This window comes from Prionailurus viverrinus, chromosome E2, assembly GCF_022837055.1.
Source record: "Prionailurus viverrinus isolate Anna chromosome E2, UM_Priviv_1.0, whole genome shotgun sequence".
In the NCBI taxonomy this organism is placed as follows: Eukaryota; Metazoa; Chordata; class Mammalia; order Carnivora; family Felidae; genus Prionailurus; species Prionailurus viverrinus.
Window position 1 is genome coordinate 15,045,580 of NC_062575.1, and position 18,731 is coordinate 15,064,310.

Below are 18,731 nucleotides of genomic sequence, written 5' to 3' on the forward strand. Positions count from 1 at the left end.
AAATGCTACTTGCCTCTACAAACCTTCCAAAACTGTGAAAGAGTGAAATTTCTCTAGCATTGGAAATAAGTCCAGAGCAGTAGGTTATGGTGCAAACAGAGTGAAGATCATTGGCGGGGAGCAGGGGAAGACAGCAATAGACTCAACCACCTCTGGTTTCCCCTTTGAAATTCCAGCCTCCACCTGAATTGTCTTAAAGTTAACAACTTCCTTAGGAACCACTTCTGTGGGATGCTGGAGTACAGAGCTGATTGCTTTTTCCTTCTCCCAAGGAATCGTTATGTTCTCATGAGTGCATGGGCTCCAGAACCATGCTGCCTGGGTAACCCTACCAGCTGGGTGACCATTAACATCTCCATGCCTCAGTTCCCTCAACTGTAGGGTAGGTGGAATAATGGTGGCAGTGACTTCTGGCAACCCTTGGGAGGGCTGATGAGTTAATATATGAAACACGCTTAGCAAGCATCTGTCATGTAAGCAAGCACTCACTAAGGGGTAGTTGTGAATATCTTGATAACGACACTGGTTTTAGCCTTCTCAAGGACTATCTTCCATCATTTCTGGTAACATCCTTATTAAGGTGATGCTCAACAGCAGATCCAGAGCCCTTTATGGCGTTTCTGATCATAATGATACAATTAGATTTATAACTCTCTGATAGTCTAGTTTATGTATATCAGTTGTTTTCAACCCAAGGCAATTTTTTTTACCAGGGGACATTGGGTGATTTCTAGAGACATTTTTGGTTGTCAGAACCGGTGGGGTGGGGTGTTACTGGCATCTAGTGGGGAGTGGCCAGGATGCTACTAAACATCCTAGCGTATACAGGAGAGCCCCCACTCCCACCCCCAACAAAAAATTCTCTGGTCCAAAATGTCAGTAGTACAGGTGTTGAGAAACCTTATTCTACATTCATCAGATGGTGAATATATACAGTATGAAGAGCCAATGACTCAAACAGATTTCTCTTCTATCCTCACTCGGTCACATTCAGTCTTGATCAAATAGTACACCCCCAGGCCAAGTGTCCTGACTGGGCAGATGTCGCAACCAGGGCTCTCCTGGCACTCACTCAAATCATCTTAAAGGGAGTAAGTAGTGCAAGAGACATTATAAAAATACAGAACAGCATCACAGGTGTCTGACGAGAGGAAGTGAGCACAGGCAGGCTTCCTGAGACCAGTCATGCACTGACCAGTCTATGCCTTAACTGGTCTTGACTTCTATCCACTCTAATTCAGTCAGCTGTGGCTAGAAGAGAAGACTTCAAAGAGGCAAAACAGTCATTTAGGTCCTCGAGGAGGATGGGCAGGACAAAGGAAGCAAGGAGCAGACACTGCACTTTGACAAACGAGCTGTCTAAAATGTCTGGGAACAGAAGAATCACTCATGAATGTCAAAAAGTTCCACAGGCACTATGGTAGTTAAACCATGGTCCCCCAACCTTTTCCCCATTATCACCTCCCACTGTTGGCAAGCCTATGGCAGACATTTTTGTTCTAATCGTCCTCTACCATGAATGTCAATACTACAAATTTACTGCATATTTTTATGTAGTTTTTATGGCCCTCCAAATGGTCACAAATCACTGTAATACCTACATATTTTGCCCCCCACAAACCACGTTTTAACCCATTGGTGGCAATGGCAGCTCCACTGAGAATGCATGATCTAGACCACTGTTCCAGACACTTAGCTCCATTCCCAGCTACTATTTTCCTCACCATGTCTTCTCATTTGTCATCCCCCCAAACCATGTTCCTGGCTCTCACCAGTAAGACTTGTACCTTGCTCAACCATAATTAAATGTGATTATACAAAATAACACATATGAGAGCAACTTATAAACTGTCAGGACATATAAAAATGTTGTCTAGTAGTAGTAGTATACTAATAATACAAGTAACTCATTGCCCCCCTCCCACCAGGACTCATTCTAACCGTTGGCCTTGGCCTTGTTTGCCTTGTCACATTTCAAGGTGGTTTCTTATGGTCCTGGTAGAATAATAAGGAAGCTAGTTTTTTAAGTTTATGACAAGAATTGAGAACATGTGGAACAAAGGCATTTGGTTGCTATTTGTAAAGAATGAGGTATGTAAGGAAGTAAGCTATTATTCCACCCAAATCAAACAGGCTTAAATGGCTAACAACAGTGTAAACAAACACATTGGATGAAAGGAATAAAGGCTCCTGTACTTTCAGGTAGGGTAAGGTGAACAGAGGGGACTCCTGATTACCTGATCCATCATAAACCAAACTACGAGACCTTAAGAGATACACACATACACAGAGCATTCTAGAAGCAAATAAGCTTGAAAAAGTTGACAATATGAAATTTAACCAGATTTTTAAATGCAAGACCCTTAGAACTTCAAATATGTTCATGGGCGTATTAAGAATAAAAAAGAGTAGATAGTGATTCTCCCAAACTTCTTTGAACAAGGAAGTTTTTTTCCTCGATATACCTATTAACATCTGTCAGGAGACTGTTTCAAGAAAGGCCAGTCTGAAAAATACTGAGTTGTCTTCAGCAATCCCAATCCTGGAGAGCCCCAACATGCTGGGTTCTCTTTGCTTCCTCCCAACCCCCAGTCGGCAAGTGCTAAATGGAGGACATCACATGAGGGCAGTTAATTCACTGGGGTTTTATGTTTGCCCACATTAATTTATGATCACTTCAACACTCACCTGCAACCCTTTCCCCCTCAGTACAAGAACTTTCCCCCATGGTCTTCTGGCTTCATACCTTTCCCTTCTTCCCAGAGAAGAGAAAAGCCATCTGATAATGGACTTCTCAAATCTTCACTACAAACATCTAAGGTTCCCATAACATTCTGTCTTCCTTCTTTAAAGTTTGTTTTTTTTTTTTTTTTTGAGAGAGAGAGAGAGAGAGAGAGAGAGAGAGAGAGAAAGAGACAGCATGAATGGGAGAGGGGCAGAGAAGAGAGAGGGAGAGAGACAATCCCAAGCAGGTTTCGCGCAGCCACTGCAGAGCCTGACATAGGGCTTGGACCCATGAAGCCACAGAAACATGACCTGAGTCGGATGCTTAACTGACTGAGCCACCCAGACGCCCCTTCTGTCTTCCTTCTTCTATTGTGTTACCAGATAGAGGTTGTTCTGTCTCCTGTTGAGTCAGCCTCCTAGTGGCCAGCCTCCCCACTATCAGAGCTTTGGATTCTATCCCCTTACCTTTTCAAGAACTGTATACTTTTAGTATTGGCTCTCTCTAAACTTCTCTTCGATTGAATCCTTCTCTTTGGCTTTTTAACTTACTTAGTATACTCCCATCTTGAAAAAACTCTCCCTTGTTCCCATATCATTATCCAACTACAGATCTTCCACTTAAAATGGGGTTAAATCCACCCCAGGTCAAAAATACTGGAAGTCAAAAATGCATTTAATACCCTTAATGAACTGAACACCATACCTTGGCCCAGCCTACCTTAAATAATCTCAGAACACTTACATTAACCTACAGCTGGGCAAAATTATCTCCCACAAAACCTATATTGTAATAAAGTGCTAAATATCTCATGTAGTTCATTGAATACTGTATTGAAAGCAAGAAACACAGTGACTGTATGGGTAGAGATGGTTGTAAGTGTATCAGTTTTTTACCCTTGTGATGGTGTGGCTGACCAGGAGCTGTGGCTCACTGCCCCTATCCAGCATCATGACAGAACTGGACCACATATTATTAGCCTGGGATAAGATAAAAATTCAAACTGATGTTTGGTTTCCACTAAATGCATACTGTTTTAGCACCATTATAAAGTTAAAAACTCCTTAGTCACACCATTGGAAGTCAGGGACCATATGTATTAGCCACTGCACAGCCAAACTGCACAGCCAAACTGCTCTAAAGAATAGTCTATATTCATTAGCTTTGTTTTTCTCACCTTCTACTTCCTCCTCCACCCACTTCAATCTGGGATTTGCCCCCTTCTCTAAACCGCTCTAGTTAACAATAAAATTTAAGTTCCGTGTTACTCTTTTACTCAATGGACATTTCCAATTCTCATTTCAGCAACAAATTTGATGGAGAACTTCCTTGTTCTTGAGACACTGTACCCTAGTTTCCCTCCTCTTTCCCTGGCCACTTCTCAATTTTTTGTAGAATTATTCTCTTCTACCTAACTATTCAATGTTGGAGTTACTTAAGGCACAGCATAGATCCTCTTCTTTTCCCACTCTATGCTTTCTCTCTAGACTATCTCATCCATGCCCATTGGTTCTTAAAAACCACCTACATATAGATGATCCACAAATATGTATATTTGATGTATATTTTCTCTGAGCTCCAGATTTGTAAATCCAGTCACCTATCCAGGTCCCTTAAACATCTCAAAAGATACCTCAGACTGAAACATGTCTAAACATCACATTCACAATTTTCCCCTCCTCAACCCTAGACCACACCAAAGATCTTCATCCCTCCAGGGTCTTTTCCCCTCTTTTTCAGCCTGTTGCCAAATCAAAAACTGTACTTTGCCTTGACTTCTTCCACCAATCAATCCCCACTTTTCAGCCTGTTGCCAAATCATAAAACTGGACTTTGCTCTTGACTTCTTCCACTAATCGATCCCCAACAACTGTTGATTCTACCCCATCACCATTTCTTAAGTTCTTTCATTTCTCTTTCCTTGTTCCTCCAAACATCCCCCGTTTTGTTCATGCCACCACTGTCTCCTTCCTGAACCAGTGACTGGTCTTCCTGCCTCCAAGCTTCCCACTTCCAATACAGTCCAGGGGTGCCTGGGTGGCTCGGTCGTTGGGCATCCGACTTTGGCTCAGGTCATGATCTCACAGTTGATGGGTTCAAGCCCTGTGTCAGGGTCTGTGCTGACAGCTCAGAGCCTGGAACCTGCTTTGGATTGTGTGTCTCCTCTCTCTCTGCCCCTCATCTGCTCACGCTTTGTCTCTGTCTCTAAAAGTTAAATAAAAATGTTTAAAAATTTTTTTAAAAAATACAATCTACACTGTATTGAAAATTCAGAAAGTCCAAATTTTTAATATAGTTTAGATAGCCTTTTGTGATCTGGTTCTTGCATCCCTCTCTTGCCATTCCCTCTTGACTGTGCTTTCCTACCATCTCTAATTTGTAGTTCTACCAGTGTGCCACATATATGTCTAGATCTTAGATTATGCTATTTCTCCCACCTAGAGTGTGCTATTCTCCCACGTCCAGCTTCTCTGGCTCATTTTTTTTTTTTTAATTCCTTCTCAACTAAAACATTTCCTCTGGGAGTTTTTCCCAGCTTGACCCTTAGGCCTCTGTTGAGTGCCACTTGTACAAGCTTTCTACTCACAGAATTTATTACAATATAGTAAAACCATCCAATTTATGTGTTTTTGGAACTCTCTGAAGGTGGAAACTATCTTGTTTATTGTGTTATAATCAATGTGTCACACAGTTCCTGGCACATGGTAGGCTCTCATTAAATGTTTAATAAGTGAGCTTATCTGTATTATATGTAAAGGACTCATTTTCTATGTAATACTTAGAAAAAAAAGCTGGTCACAGAACCTTCTATTCTGAGAAATATAGTGACATGTTTAGAGATTCAGATAAGAAAGCACCAACATTTAAAAGTTTCCTGTTTGAAAGAAATAAGGGAAGTTGAATCTCAAGGCCAACAGCTCAGAAGTGCTGGGTCAAGTGGAGTGGCAGATAGGACGTGGGGGATAAAGCAGATATTCAGAAATTAAATTGACTTCTCTGGAGCTAATGGGTGGCTCAGTCAGTTATGCCTCCAGCTTTGGCTCAGGTCATGATCTCAAGGTTCATGAGTTCAAGCCCCATGTCAGGCTCTGTGCTGACAGCTCAGAGCCCAGAGCCTGCTTCAGATTCTGCATCTCCCTCTCTCTATGCCCCAACCCTGCTTGTACTCTGTGTCTCTCTGTCTCTCAAAAAATGAATGAATGTCAAAAAAATTTTAAAAAAGGAAAAAGAAATTAAATTGACTTCTAATATTACTGTAGCAAGAGGAGCTTCAAATTACGCTGGTTTCTGAAGAGTCGCATGTGTTCACAGGGTGTAGCATATTATCTAATCAAGTGGCACCTGGAAGCACTTGGCAAAATCTTGCTTACTGATTGCTTTCCAACTGGCTTTTAGCCAAATATCCAAGCAGAAATATTTTTATTTTTTTTTAACATTTATTCATTTTTGAGAGACAGAGAGAGACAGAGCATGAGCAGGGAAGGGGCAGAGAGAGAGGGAGACACAGAATCCAAAGCAGGCTCCAGGCTCTGAGCTGTCTGCACAGAGCCCGACGCAGGGCTTGAACTCATGAACTGCGAGATCATGACCTGAGCCGAAGTCGGATGCTCAACCGACTGAGCCACCCAGGCACCCCCAAGCAGAAAATTTTATAAACCTTTAGCTAGGTGGAATAATTATAAAAGAAGACTAACATTACTAAAATCAAAAATGAAAGTGGAGATATTACTACTGACTTTATAAAAATAAAAAAGATTATAAAGGAGTGCTATGAACAACCATATGCCAACAAATTAGATAACAGACAAAATGAACAAAGTCCTAGAAAGACACAAACTACCAAAACTAACTCAAAAAGAAATAAAAACTCTGAAAGACCTATAACAAGTAAAGAGATTGAATCAGTAATTTGAAACTTCCCACAAAGAAAATCCTAAACCCAAATGGCTTTACTGATAGATTCCAACAACCATTTAAAGAATTAATTTGAATCCTCTTGAACTCTTCCAAAATAAAGGAGGAAATACCTGCCAACTTGTTGTATAAGGCCACTATTATTCTGAGATGAAACCCAGAAAAACATGTTATAAAAACCCCTACTTACCAATATCTCTTATAAATATAGATGCAAATCCTCAACAAATACTAGTATCAACTGAACCTCCACAACATGTAAGAAGGATTATACACCATGATTAAGTGGGAATTATCCCACTAATATAAGCTTGACTTTAAGAGTCTCATGCTCTACCAACTGAGCTAGCTGGGCAGTTTAAGCTTGACGTTACATCAGAAAATCAAGTAATGGGGGCACCCAAGTGGCTCAGTCAGATGAGTGTCCAACCTCAGCTCAGGTCATGATCTCATGATTCATGGGTTAGAGCCCTGCATCAGGCTCTATGCTGACATGACAGCTCAGAGCCTGGAGCCTGCTTTGGTTCTGTGTCTCCCTCTTTCTCTGCTCCTCCCCCACTCACTCTCTGTCTCCCTCTCTCTCTCAAAAATAAAAATAAACATTGAAAAAAGTTTAAAAAAGAAAATCAAGTAATGTAATACACCATATAAATAGAATAGAAAACAAAAATCATTTGATTATCTCAATAGATGCAAGAAAAAAGCACTTGACATGGGGCGCCTGGGTGGCGCAGTCGGTTAAGCGTCCAACTTCAGCCAGGTCACGATCTCGCGGTCCGTTGAGTTCGAGCCCCGCGTCAGGCTCTGGGCTGATGGCTCAGAGCCTGGAGCCTGTTTCCGATTCTGTGTCTCCCTCTCTCTCTGCCCCTCCCCCGTTCATGCTCTGTCTCTCTCTGTCCCAAAAATAAATAAACGTTGAAAAAAAAAAAAAAAGAAAAAAAGCACTTGACAAAATCCAAAAGCATTTAATGATTAAAAATACTCAATAAACTAAGAGTAGAAGGGAGCTTCCTCAAACTGAAAAAAAGGGCATCTATTAAAAACTCACAGATAGGGGCACCTGGGTGGCTCAGTCAGTTAAGCACCTGACTTCAGCTCATGTCATGATCTCACGGCTAGTGAGTTTGAGCCCCGCATCAGGCTTTGTGCTGACAGCTCAGAGTCTGGAACTTGCTTCTGATTCTTTGTTTCCCTCTCTCTCTCTGCCCCTCTCCTGTTCCCTCTCTGTCTCTGTCCCTCAAAAATAAATAAACATTAAGAAAAAAACCTCACAGATAACATCATACTTAATGGTAAAAGAACAAACCAGGAACTAGACAAAAATGTCTATTCTCACCTTTTTTATCCATCATGTATTGGAGGTGCTATGAAGGGCAACTGGGCAAGACATAAAAGGCATCCAGATTAAAAAGAAAGAAGTAAAATTATCTCTATTTTCAGATGGCATGATCTTACATATAGAAAATTCTGGGGTGTCTGGGTGGCTCAGTTGATTGGGCATCCAACTCTTGATTTCATCTCAGGTCATGATCTCAGAGTCTTGGGATTGAGCACACCTCTAAGTGTGGAGCCTGCTTAAGATTCTCTCTCTCTGTCTGCCCCTCTCCCCTACTTGCTCTCTAAATAAAATAAAATAAAATAAAATAAAATAAAATAAAATAAAATAAAATAACTAAGAAAAAGAAAATCTTAAGGAATCCATTAAAAATATTAGGAGTAATAAAGGAGTTTAGCAAGGTTGCAAGATACAAGATCAATAAACAAACACCAATTCTATTTCTATATACACAAAATGTATTATATATACACCAATTCTATTTAGTCTGTTTATTCTATCTTTACACCAATTCTATTTCTATATACTAGCAAACAATCCAAAATCTCATCTGGATTCTTTGCAGAAATTGACAAGCTGATCCTAAAATATTGTGGAAAAAAAAGTCCCAATTTCAAAACTTACTACAAAGCAATAGTAATTAAGACAATATGGTCCTAGTATAAAGACAAATAGATCAATGAAATAGAGAGCCAAAAAATGAACCTTTGCATATATTGTCAAATAATCTTTGACAAGCATGCCAAGACCACTCAATGGGGAAAGAAAAGTCTTTTCAACAAATGGTGCTAGGACAATTAGATATCCATATGTAAAAGAAAGAAGTTGGACTCCTACCTCACACCATATACAAAAATTAATTCAAATGAATCATAGGCCTGTATGTAAGAGTTAAGACTATAAAACTTAGAAGAAAACATAAAAGTCAATCTTCATGATCTTTGGTTGGGCAATAGTTTCTTAGATATGACATCAAAAGCACCAGAAACTAAAGAAAAAGAGATGAGTTGGACTTAACCAAAATTAAAAACTTCTATATTCAGGGTACCTGGGTGGGTCAGTTGGTTGAGCATCCAACTACAGCTCAGATCATGATCTCACGGTTCATGGGTCTGAGCCCCACATCAGGTTCTATGCTGACAGCTCAGAGCCTGAAGCTTGTTTCAGATTCTGTGTCTCCCTCTATCTCTGCCCCTCCCTTGCTCATGCTCTGTCTCTCTCTGTCTCAAAAATAAATAAACATTTAAAACAATTTTTTAAAGAACTTCTATGCTCAAAGGACACCATCAAGAAAATGAAAAGATAACCCACAGAATGGGACAAAACATCTGCAAATTATATATCTGAAAAGGAAATTGTATCCAGAATACACACTTCAACAATAAAAATAAGAAGAATCCAATTTTAAAATGGGCAAAGGAGGAGAATAGACATTTCTCCAAAGAAGATATACAAATAGCCAATACGCACACGAAAAGATGTTTAAAATCATTAGTCACTAGGGAATTGCAAATCAAAACCACAATGAGATACCCACTATGATGGCTAAAGTCAAAAAGACATAATAAATGTTTTGCAGTTCCTCGAAAGGTTAAACAGAGTCACCATGTGACCTAGCAATTCCATTCATAGGTATATGCTCAAGGAAAATGAAAATACATACCCACATAAAAACTTGTACATGAATGTTTATAGCAACATTATTGATAATATCTAAAAAGTGGAAACAACCCAGATGTTCATCTGGGTTCACTAACCAATGAATGGATACATCTGGATACATCAACCAATGAATGGTAGTATATATACATATATATATATATATATATATATAGAGAGAGAGAGAGAGAGAGAGAGAGAGAATACATACATATATAGTGTAATGTTCTGCCATAAAAAAGAATGAAGTACGGATACAATACTACAGCATGGATGAGCCTTGAAAACATCATGCTAAAGACATCATGAAAAAAACAAAACACTAAAGACCATACATTGTATGATTCCATTTACATGAAATGTCCAGAACAGGCAAATTAATGCAGACAGAAAATAGATTAGGACTAGGATAGCCTAGGACTGGGGGTGAGAATGGGGTATGAAGGTAGAAAGTGAATATTAATGGGTATGGGATTTCTTTTGGGCGTGATAAAAAATGTTTGAAAATTGATGGTGGTAATGGTCACACAATTCTGTGAATATACTAAAAACCACAGAATTGTATACTTTAAATGGATGAATTGTATATGAATTACACAGGGGTTTCCCAGTCCACACAGTTCCTCTCCATTCATTCATTCCTATACACGCTCTTTCTATCAATTTTCTGGCCTTTGCACTTGTGGTTTCTACTTGGAACATTTTACCCCAAATTATCTGAAGCTGATCTTCTCATTACTTAGTCTCAACATTATTTAGAATCCTCCTTAGACACATTTTCCCACAAGTCTCTCCCCCTTCAATTATTTCTTCTCTATTCTGTCAAGAGTTAAAAAAATAGTTAAAAATATTTAACTATAAAAAGAGTTAAAAAATAGTTAAAGTGACTCAGATATTTAGCCAATGTGTGTCAGGTAGCCCCTCAAAATGATGTTAACTCCCTGAGCTGAAGCAGGATTGGAATTCTTATATATAAGGCACAGAGAGGGGCATATGGTAATGATACTGCCCCAGGTGCCATTTTTCTTTATCGGTAACGGCTGCCATTTGCAGCTGGAATGAGTGGGTTATGTTGGGGTTTTCATGCCTCTTTCTCATGATTGTTGGTGCAATCTTACTTCGGTAGCTTTTGAAACAGTTCTTTTGAGAGCTATCTTTGTAAGCCCTGTGAGTCACCTCCTGCTAGTTAAGCTTCAGGGGAAGGGGAGGTAGAAAGGGGGAAAAAGAGGAAAGCAGAGGAGAGAGAGAAGAAAAGAAGGAAAGGAGGTAAAGATTAAACAAAGAAAACTGGGGTCTTTTTTCATTCTTTCACAATTCATTGTAACACTTCTCAGTACCTACAGGTGTCTTAGTTATTTGCATGTTTATTTTCTGTCTTCCTTCTTCGGGTAGGATGTTTCTGCCTTGTTTGTCTGCATAGCAGATGCTCAATAAATACCTTATGGCTGACTGGCCAAATTCCACAACAACATGCTAAATCCAGGACGAAAGCATGAACAAACTGTTCTGACACTCTCTAACCACTCCTCTCATTTCTAACTTCTAAGGCAGCTATGGGCCGAGTCTCCATCACCTGGGTGCTTTTCAAAGTTACAAATTCTTGGGCTGCACTTCCACAGACTGGTTCATCTGTGCTTTTAACTGCATATCTCTTGCCTAGAGAGACAAATATATGTACAAAACGTGAGATCAAAATTTGTCTAACAGTCTTTCCAGTGCTTCCACTTGGGGATCTGTGTGTTAAGAAAAAGAAGAGAGGCTGAAAAAAATAAAACTGGGTGGTTCAGTCAGTTGAGCGCCTGACTCTTGGTTTTGGCTCACATCATGATCTTGTGGGTTCGTGGGTTTGAGCCATGCACTGGGCTCTGCGCTGGCAGTGTGAAGTCTGCTTGGGATTCTCTCTCTCTCTCCCTCTCTCTCTGCCCCTCCTCCACTCACAGTCTCTGTATCTGTCAAATAAATAAACTTAAAAAATAAAAGATGTAATTCCAAAGCTTTGAATATGGTTTGGTTCTTAAATGGCATTAACAGATTATTTTTAATTTTGTTAAATATTATAATGGTACCAGGGTTGTGTTGTATGTGTGTATAAATATATGTATGTATAAGTATACATACATATATACATAATCTCTATTAATGATGTAGCATGCTAAAGTACCTATGGATGAATTTATGTATCTCGGATTTGCTTTAAAATGCACCAGCAAAGAAAAGGAGGAAACGAATTGGCAAATTGGTGGTAATTTTGGGAACAGGGTGATGAATACATTAAGATTCATTATACTACTCTCTCCACTTTTCTGTATGTTTGAAAGTTTCATAATAAAATATTCTTTAAACAATAGTCTCAAATTAGTGATAACTATCAGTCCCACCAAGAGGCACTTGTGGTAGGAAAGTATAGTCGCAAATGTTGTCTATTTGCCCCAAAGTGAAAACTGAAGAGGAATGGGTAAGAAGTAAGGTTTATGGGCCAGACTCTTTGGGTACATTTCTTCATGGAATCCCCCCTTCACAACTCTGTTAGGTTAATGCCACCTTAACTGTGTGATTGAATTCAGCATCACTAATCATGGGACAAACTGGTATTGCATGCCTCCTGGTGGAGTGTATTAGGAAGTACCCATCATCACTGACATGGTCCTCTTGCCAAAAAAAAAAAAAAAAAAAAAAAAAAAGTTTAACCAGAATCTAATCATGAGGCAACAATCAAGCACTGAACATGGATATTCTGCCAGACAATGGGCCTGGACTCTTCAAAACTGTCAACATCATAAAAGGCAAACTTTTAAAAAATTTTGAAGTTTATTTATTTTTTTTAGTAATCTCTACACTCAACGTGAGGCTCAAAACTTGGACCCTGAGATCAAGAGTCACATGCTCCTCTGACTGAGCCAGCCAAGCGTCCTAAAGACCAACATTTTTTTAAAGACAAGTGCACTGCTTTCAATTAAAGAAGACTAAAGAGATAGGACATCAAAATGAAATGGGTGAACTTTGATTGGATCCTACATTCAAAAAAGAAATGCTGAAAAAAGCCACGATGGGGAATATTAGATACTTTCAAAATGGAAAAAAAAAGACTTTTTCAAAATGGACAATGTATTAGATAATATTTTTGAAAAAAATATTAATGTAGTGAGTGTGACCAAAAAAACCAGACCAAAACCAAAACAAACAAACAAAAACAAAAACAACAAAAAACCAACCAACCTTATGAAGGAAGGGGTAACCCTCTTTTAGAGACTGGGAACTAAGGTTCAGGGAAACAAAGGGACTTGCCCAAGAATCCACAGCTGGCAAATGGCAGAGACCAGACAGGCCCAGATCACCCTGCCTCCAGAGCATAAGGTCTTGGCTGGTGGGTCCTTCTTCCTCTGCAGCATCCCCCAAAGATTAAGACACAGGACTGTGATCTACAGTAACTCCAAGGGGATGGTCATACCTAAAGGTAGTAAAGAGGCACCATTCACTCTTGTCACAGCACCGGCAGTAACTCATTCATTCAGAATTTAATTGCTGTCTGAAGTGATAAGCAAAAACAGGTAGTCCCTAGACTCAGGTTGCTTACAGCCTAATGAAGGAGATGAAGGTTAATCAAATGTTGAAACCACTCAAGGGAATATATAATAACAAAAGGAGGTAAGAACAATGAGGAAAAGAAAACTGACCAAAGCTGAGGGTCAACAGAAGACTTCTATGAGTTGTACTTTGAAAAATGAATAGAGGTTAATGATACAGACAGAGGGAAGAGTGTGAACAAAAGGCCTATGGCAAGAGGGAGAAGGACTTTGCAGCAGGAAAGCCCCCAAAGCTAGCAGGTGCCTAGTGTAAGGTGAAAATGGAGGAAAGCAGACAGAGTCAGACAATGCAGGACCCTGAAGGCTATGCAAGCCCCCCTGCCTTTTTTGGTCACATTCACTACATTTAGTATTTTTTCAAATTATTGTCCATTGTCCATTTTGAAAGATTCTTTTTTATTAAAAGTTTCTAATTTTGTTGAATTTTGAAAGCAATGGAAAGTTACTATTTAGGCAGGTGACAAAATCTGACTTCAAATTTAAAAACAAACAAACAAAAGAAACACTTTAATTGCAATGTTGAGAGGACAGCTGGGCAGAATAGACGTCATTAAGAGACTGTAGTAGCCAGTGATAATTTGGATTAGAGTGAGCAGTCTATAGGGATGGAAGTGGTCAGATCTAAGGGGTACTGGGAGTAAATGGGCAAATGCAAGTGAAGGAGGTGTTGAAGATGACTCTTCGGTTTCTAGCTTGGGCAGCTGGAGATGCCATTTCCTGAGAGACGGAACAGTGAACAAAGGCCAGATTTGGAAGATATGAGTGATATGAAGAATTGGTGGTACTTTTTACACCTCCAAGTGGATGGTAGGAGGGAGTTGGATGTGCAAGTCAGAAGTTCAGAAGTCTAGACTAGGGATGTACATCAGGGAATCAATCATCAACTTATGGTTACTGAAATATGGATAAGATGGCCTCAGAAACGGAGGAGTTAGCAGATGAGAACCCCTGGGATTGGATGGTTCCTTTTTTTTTTTTTTTTTTTTTGATTTTTTTTTTTAATGTTTATTTATTTATTTTAACGTTTATTTATTTTTGAGAGAGAGAGCATGAACGGGGGAGGGTCAGAGAGAGGGAGACACAGAATCTGAAACAGGCTCCAGGCTCTGAGCTGTCAGCACAGAGCCCGACGCGGGGCTCGAACTCACAGACTGCGAGATCATGACCTGAGCCGAAGCCGGCTGCTTAACCGACTGAGCCACCCAGGCGCCCCTAATGTTTATTTATTTTTAAGACACAGAGAGAGAGACAGAGTGCGAGCAGGGGAGGGGCAGAGAGAGAGAGAGAGAGAGAGAGAGAGAGAGAGAGAGAGAGATTCAGAACCCAAAGCAGGCCCCAGGCTCTGAGCTGTCAGCACAGAGCACAATGTGGGGTTAGAACGCACAGACTATGATATCATGACCTGAGCTGAAGTCGGACGCTTAGCCGACTGAGCTACCCGGGCACCCCATCAAGCTCCTTTTAATAGACATCTCTGCCATCTTCAGTTCAAGGCTTCTAGAAAGACACTGGTCCAGTATTCATAAAAGGATTGCTGAAACAATGCTGAGGTCCTGTGAGGCTGGAGACCATGTACCAATGGCACCAATTTACCTTTTTATGTATGTAGGTATTTATTTTTATTTTTATTTTATTTATTTTTATTTAATTTTTTTTAAATTTACATCCATGTTAGCTAGCATATACAAAGATTTCAGGAGTAGATTCCTTAATGCCCCTTACCCATTTAGCCCATCCCCCCTCCCACAACCCCCCCAGTAACCCTCTGTTTGTTCTCCATATTTAAGAGTCTCTTATGTTTTGTCTCTCCCTGTTTTTATATTATTTTGCTTCCCTTCCCTTATGTTCATCTGTTTGTCTCTTAAAGTCCTCATATGAGTGAATTCATATGATTTTTGTCTTTCTCTGACTGACTGATTTCACTTACCATAATACCCTCCAGTTCCATCCACATCGTTGCAAATGGCAACATTTCATTCTTTTTGATTGCCAAGTAATACTCCATTGTATATATACACCACATCTTCTCTATCCATTCATCCATCAATGGACATTTGGGCTCTTTCCATACTTTGGCTATTGTTGATAGTGCTGCTATAAACATTGGGGTACCTGTGTCCCTTCAAAACAGCATACCTGTACCCTTGGACAAATTCCTAGTAGTGCAATTGCTGGGTCGGAGGGTAGTTCTATTTTTAGTTTTTTGAGGAACTTCCACATTGTTTTCCAGAGTGGCTGCACCAGCTTGCATTCCCACACTAGAAATTTCTTATTCTTCCCAGTGTGGAAGCGCAACTGATGTTTTGCCCTGTTTCTATAATAAAATACCAAAATCAAGAAAAAACACTTTGTATCCTGAGATGAAACAACAATGATGAAGTCACCACAATCTAGTTCCAGTTCCTAACAAAATGTTTACTTTCATTTTTTTTAATGTTTGTTTCTTTATTTATTTTTTTTTTAATTTTTTTTTCAACGTTTATTTATTTTGGGGACAGAGAGAGACAAAGCATGAATGGGGGAGGGGCAGAGAGAGAGGGAGACACAGAATCGGAAACAGGCTCCAGGCTCTGAGCCGTCAGCCCAGAGCCCGACGCGGGGCTCGAACTCACGGACCGCGAGATCGTGACCTGGCTGAAGTCGGACGCTTAACCGACTGCGCCATCCAGGCGCCCCAATGTTTGTTTCTTTATTGAGAGAGAGAGAGAGAGAGAGAGAGAATCCCAAGTAGGCTCTGCACTGCCAGAGCAGAGCCGGACACACGGCTCGATGTCACAAACGGAGAGATCATGCCCTGAACTGAGATCAAGAGTGAGACACTTAACCAACTGAGTCACCCAGGTGTCCCTCCACAACAACAAGAAAAATTTTAAAACTAAGTAATACCTAGTGTGGACTCCCTAATAAAAAATGGTGCTATACCTTTTAGAATGCTAATGTCTAAAATAATGTCACAATCTTTGTGGATATGGTTAACATGAGCAAAAGTTACTATTTCTCATCATGAACAGATAAATGAAGGTGGTAATTTCGTGGGCTTCTTACCTTTCTTAAAATTCCTTTAAATGCCAAACAAATATTTGAATTGATCTTCCTGAAATATGATTTCTTTGTACCTTTAAAAAAGGAAAACAGTGTATGGAAATACAATTCACATACTGTAAACTTCACCCATTTAAGTGTAAAATTTAATGGTTTTTACTGTATTCAAAGTTATGCAACCATTAACACAATCAATTTGAGAACATTTTTATCCCCTCACCCAAAAAACCCTGTACCTGTAAGTATGCACTCTCTACCTTCCACCCCCCATATTACACCCTCACCCTCAACTCCACGCAACACTAATTTATTTTGTCTCTATGAGTTTGGCTATCCAGTACATTTGATATATATGGAATCACACCAAATACAGTCTTTTTCACTGGATTCTTTCACTTAGCACAGCATTTTCAAGGTTCATCCACAGTGTAGCATGCATCAGTACTTCATTCCTTTTTACTGCCAGGTAATATTCCATAGTATGCATAGATACATCACACTTTATTTGTCCATTCATCATCTGATGGATATGTGGGTTGTTGCCATCTTTTGGCTATTATGAATAATGCTGCTATGGACATTTTTTTTTTTTTTAATTTTGAGAGAGAGAGGGAGAGAGAGCATTCGAGCAGGGAAGGGCAGAGAGGGAGAGAGAGAGAATGCCAAGCAGGCTCCACACTGTCAGCACAGAGCCTGCTGCAGGGGTCCAACTCATAAACAGTGAGATCATGACCTGAGCTGAAACCGAGAGTCAGATGCTTAACCTACTGAGCCACCCAGGCGTCCCCCATCTTAACCATTTCTAAGTGTAAGTGTACAGTTCACAAATGTTCACTTTATTCACATTGTTGTAAAACAAATGACCAGAACTTTTTCGTTTTGCAAATATGAAACTCTATACCCACTAAACAATAAACCTTCTTCCCCCCCACACCCATGCCTGGTAACCACCATTCTACTTTCTGTTTCTATGAAAGTGACTACGTTAGATACCTCCTATACTTGGCATCATGATACATTTTTGTCATTTTGTTACTAGCTTATTTCACTTAACATAATATTCTCAAGGTTGATCCATGTTATAGCATTTCCTTTTTTGAGGCTGAATAGTATTCCACTGTATGTATACACCACACTTTGTTTAGCCATTCACCCATCAGTGAACATTTGGATTGCTTCCACCGCTCGACTCTTGTGAATAATGGTGCTATGAACATACATTTGCAGACCCTGCTTTCAATTCTTTGGGATATATACCCAGAAGTAGTACTGCTGGATCATATGGTAGTTCAATTTTTAGTCTTCTGAGGAACTGCTTTAATATTTTCCATGGTGGCTCTACCATCTTAAGTTCTCACCAACAGTGAACAACAGTTCCAATTTCTTCAAACCTTTCAACACTTCTCTTTTTTCTTTCTTTCTTTCCTCCCTTCCCTTCTCTTTCTTCCTTCCTTTTTTCCTCCTTCCTTCCTTTCTTCCTTCCCTTCTCCCTTCCTTCCTTCCTTCCTTCCATAGTAATCATCCTAATGGGCATGAGGTGATGTATCTCACTGTTGCTTTGTTTTGAATTTCTCTGATGATTGGTGAGCATCTTTTCACCTTTCATCTCCTTGGTTAGGTTTATTCCCAAGTATTTTATTCTTTTTGATACTATTGTAAATGAAATTAGTTTCTTTTTTTTAAATTTTTTTTAATGTTTTATTTATTTTTGAGACAGGGAGAGACAGAGCATGAACAGGGGAGGGTCAGAGAGAGGGAGACACAGAATCTGAAACAGGCTCCAGGCTCCAAGCTGTCAGCACAGAGCCCGACACGGGGCTCGAACCCACGGACCGCGAGATCATGACCTGAGCCGAAGTCGGACGCTTAACCGACTGAGCCACCCAGGCGCCCCGAAATTAGTTTCTTAATGTCCTTTTTAGATTGTTGTTAGTGTATAGAAACACAACTGCTTTTTGTGGGTTGATTTGCTATGCAACTTTGCTGAATTCAGTTGTTGGTTCTAGTAGGTATAGGTATTTTTTTGTGTGATTTTGCTTTTTTAATATTTATTTTTTTGAAGTATAGTTGATATGTTTTAGTAGTTTTCTTATGGAATATTTAGGGTTTTCTACATATAAGATCATGTCATGTAATAATAGAGATAATTTTACTGCTTCCTTCCTAATTTAGATGCCTTTTATTTCTTTTTCTTGCCTATTTGCTTTGGCTAGGACTTCCAATATGATGTAAATAGAATTGGTGAGAGTAGGCATCCTTGGAAAAGCTTTCAGCCTTTTACCATTGAGTATGATGTTAGCTATGGGCTTTTCATAGATGGCCTTCATTAGTTTGATATCATTTCCTTCTATTTCTAGCTTGAGTGTTTTTGTCATGAAAGAGTATAGAATCTTGTCAAATGTTTTGTCTGCATCAATAGAAACAATTGTGTTGTTTTGCCCTTTATTAAATTTTTAATTTAAATTTTTTT

The 18,731-nt window shown here is 39.5% G+C and overlaps 1 long non-coding RNA gene across 1 annotated transcript in view; it reads right to left on the bottom strand.

Moving 5' to 3' along the window:
* The window catches only part of LOC125152647 (uncharacterized), a 39,804-nt gene that overhangs the window by 19,088 nt on the left and 1,985 nt on the right, over positions 1-18,731 (bottom strand). Inside the window, exon 2 of the long non-coding RNA XR_007147257.1 lies at positions 16,265-16,335. This is a non-coding gene — a long non-coding RNA (uncharacterized LOC125152647). The remainder of the gene's footprint in view (positions 1-16,264; positions 16,336-18,731) is intronic.